This window comes from Nannospalax galili, unplaced genomic scaffold, assembly GCF_000622305.1.
Source record: "Nannospalax galili isolate Female #2095 unplaced genomic scaffold, S.galili_v1.0 scaffold1428, whole genome shotgun sequence".
In the NCBI taxonomy this organism is placed as follows: Eukaryota; Metazoa; Chordata; class Mammalia; order Rodentia; family Spalacidae; genus Nannospalax; species Nannospalax galili.
Window position 1 is genome coordinate 366,739 of NW_008358817.1, and position 3,834 is coordinate 370,572.

The 3,834-nt window shown below is 58.1% G+C and overlaps 1 protein-coding gene across 1 annotated transcript in view; it reads right to left on the reverse strand.

Moving 5' to 3' along the window:
* Runx3 (RUNX family transcription factor 3) overlaps positions 1–3,834 on the reverse strand; it is a 58,435-nt gene that overhangs the window by 25,285 nt on the left and 29,316 nt on the right. The gene's annotated exons all lie outside the window — the stretch shown is intronic.

The window sequence follows — 3,834 nt, forward strand, 5'->3', positions numbered from 1 at the left end:
CCGCGCGGGGTTAGTACCGGGGCCGCGGGGCGGGGCCGCGGGAGCGACGCGTGGCGCAGCCAATCGCCGCCCCCGGTCTCGGGGTTCGCTGGGGAGGCCCGGGCGGCTGGAGCACGCGGGGCGCGCGGGGACCAGGGGCCAGGCCCCGCCCTGGCCCGCCGGGATGTCAGCGTCCGAGGCCCCAGCGCGGTCTGGGGGAGTGCAGAGCAGCCGCTGCCACCCGCACAGAAATTGGTTTCCGGCGTCCCGGGCGCGCCTCCCTCGCCCTCCCTTGGGCAGCAGCCGAGCCACCCCAGCTCCAGCTACCGCAGCAGGGGACCTGCATCCCCAGCTGGGTGACACCGCCCCGAACCGGTCCCTCGGCCCCTCTACCCTGCAAATCTTTTGCCCCCAATGTTTCCACCCCACGTGGGATTGCACAAGGCCAGCTAGCAGCCTGTGGGGCTCCAAGCCCCACGCGTGGGGTTTCGATCCTCGCCTCGGTGGCTTCTGTGTCAACCTACGAGGCAGACAGAATGGGGGTCCCTCACGGGTCCGCAGTGGGTTGAGGCCCACCACCTGGTTCCTGTCTGCTCAAAACTAGTTTTAGGATTGCATAGGCCTCGGGGCATCGTTCTCCGTCCTGCAGGCCTGTGGCTCTTTGAAAAACATGGCGCGGCCTGACACACGCGTGCTTTTTGGAGTCAATCCCCATGCTTGAAGCCACCGCCCTGCGTGTGGACGTGGACACGGGTCCGTGGCAGGAAGAAAGCTACATATGGTAGGCAAAGTCAAAGGCCGGATCACTTTGTCCTTATGGATGGAAGGGGCCCTCCCGCGAGTCCACGTCTTCTCTGACCTCGTGTGCTCCCGCCACAGATCGGCGGTGGGCACTGCAGGCAACTGGTCCCGGAGTCGTTTCGGTCACCCAGGCTGTGTGGCTCAGTGGCTCCTGGACACCTCTGCCAGCAACTCTTCTCTCTCCTGCCTCCTAGGCCTGGCGGATGCGCACACAGACCGGCCGCAACGGGTAGGGTAGGGGAGAGACTCGATGAAGCTCGGGTCCCTGGGAATCACTATCGCCGGGAATCATCTCCCAGGGCTGCTCCCTGAGCTAGGAGGGGAACGAATGCCTTCGAGGCTCTCGGTGCCTTGGGGATTCGGCTGTGCTTTCGTTGCCTCTGGCATGGAGGGGTGTACAACGAAGGAAAGAAACAACCCAGGGTCCCCGACGGCTGCGGCAAGACCTGCTTCGAACCTCTGTCCTTTCCTAGCCTCCAAACGAAATCAGGCCCCGAGTGCACCGCAGCAGGGATGGGCTGTGCCCCAAACCCGATCAGCAGGGGAGCTGACCCGCGCCTCTCTCTGGGCCTCCTGCCAGGTCCCCAGGCCATCAGGGAAGCAAGGACAGTGAGGGACCCTTTCTGGACCTTCGCAGAGAACCTGCATCTCAGAGCTGTCCATCGTGAAGCCCTCGGAAGCGGCAGGAGCTACAGGACTAGAGGAAGAGGGAGACGGACCTGTAGCCTTGGCGCGCGCCCCCTCTGAAGGCTTCCAGGGAAAGGCCCCCTGCTCACCACCAGGTAGGGCCCTGGGTCGACGGACCACCCCTTGTGCCCAGGAGCGACTGTGGGCCAGGAGCGACTGCTTCTAGGGTGTGCAAATTCGATTTCTCTAACGATTTCAGTTTGGACCCTCCTCCGGATTTCTCCCTCTGACCCTACAGCGATTTAACAAACGAGTTTCCAGAGAATGAGGCTGTTGGGAGACCTAGCTTCTGATCCAGGACCCCAGCGCATCTCCAAGCCTCGAGAGGCAGGCTCGCTGTGGGCCCCAGAACCACGGAATGGGATGGTGGCTCTTGGAACCGCAACCCGAGGTCCCGGGCCCGCCGGGTCGCCGGGGCAGAGGCAGAGACCTAAGCCGCCGCTAGTTGGCGATGGCGCCCTGCTGGCTGCAGAGTTGCCTTGCCTGGCGGTGCACACAGATGTGAGCCAGCTGCGGTCCCCCTGCAGCGAGGCTGCCTGCGAAGAGCTGCTTTTTGGACAGAGTGCGTGTCTGATTCCTCTCTACCTCTGCGGCCACGTATCGGATAATCGGATAGCGATGGTGTCAGGCCGAGGATCGCCTGACACCAACAGAACTTTCCACCAGAAACACACAAAATTTCTCTAGTCCCATTGGGGTGGAGGGGTAGGGCTCGAGGCACAGAATTTCGTTTTCAGTTTGGTCCAGTACCCATCCTGCTTCTGTCTGCTCTGGAACTGAGAAGCCAAGAGGAATCTCTTGTGTGTCCATTTTCAGACCAGGAGAGCACCTGCTACCCAAGGGCCACACCACACCCTCTCCCTTTCCTGTGGTGTATACATAGCTCTCTCTCTCTCTCTCTCTCTCTCTCTCTCTCTCTCTCTCTCTTATGGTGTATGCATAGCTCTCTCTCTCTCTCTCTCTCTCTCTCTCTCTCTCGACCAACAACCTGATTTCTCCCAAAAGCCCCCACCTAAGAACACCTCAGTGTGTCTTTTGGACCAGGAAGCAGAGATCAAAGCACTCCCCTCACTCACATGTCCAGAGCTGGGTAATTGGACCAGCCTGGGGTATCAGCAGTGATCTTCCCTCCTGAAAGAGGCACCCAACTAAAACAGTGTTCTAATGATTTTTCTTTTTCTTTTCTTTTTTTTGAGACAGGGTCTCCTTGTAGCTCCAGCTGGCCTGGAACTCACTACGGAAATCAGCCTGGTCTCTGCCTCCCGAGTGCTGGGATTAAAAGCCTGCGCCACCATGCCTGGCTTCTAATGTATTCTTGGCTGTAGGGTGCTGCCCTTGTCTTCAGAAAGGTCAAAGTTAGGAGAGTGGGTCTGATTCCTTGAGAATCCCAGTGCCTGGGGAGGGTGGGGCTCCCCAACTCCAGTGAAAGGCAGGTGTGCTTTGGAACACCTGCTAAAGAGCTCTGCTGTGGTATATCCCTAGGTCTGTCTTCCTCCATCACTCTGGTCCAGGGGTCTCTCTCTCTCTCTCTGCCTTCCTTTCACCTGTACATCTTTCCCTCACCTGGGATAGTGTGTAATGTGCTTGGCACAGACCTGGCACACAGGGAATGTCCCATCATGCCAGCTCTCATGTTTGCTATGAACAAAGAGCACCCATTGGTTATCGCACGCATGTGCCTGTGCACGCACACAAAGAGTGGCAAGCGTCTTCCCCTGTGTGGGTCTCACACCCCCAGCCATGAAACGTCTGCTTCTTGTTCTCACATGACTTTCCAGGGCTCAAAGCCCATGCCATGGCTGTCCTGCCCCTAGGCTGGCCTCAGAGCTGCTGGGGTATAAGGATTATATGGGACTTGCCTCTAGACAGAGTCAGCATTGCAAGTTTCCCGGGAGACCTTCAAGATCTTCCAGATCTTGATCTTTTGGAGTCCTACAGGCTTCCAGATGCTCCCATTACCCTCCCACAGGCAGCCATGTCCTAAGCAGCATTGTGCCTCTGAGTAGACACTGTAACTCTTTCCCTCCCCTCTCCCTTCCCAGAGGACCTTCATCCCAGGTCTCCTAGAATCTCTGACCTGCAGGCACTGGGGACTCTTCCAGAAACAAAAGTTCTCCATTCTGGTCCAGGGACCCATCTGAGGGGTCCACAGTGGATCCCACCACCTGCCTGGTCTCTGGAACTCTCTGTAGACTTTTCTGTCCCTTCCTGAATCCAGGCTTCCTCTTCTATCAAAGAAGGTCTGACTAACACTTTTTTTCCTTGGAGGATTACCAATTCCCTGCTGGGAGAGGAAGGGCATTGAGCCTCTGACAGCAGAGAAAGAAAGAAGAAAGAAAGAAAGAAAGAAAGAAAGAAAGAAAGAAA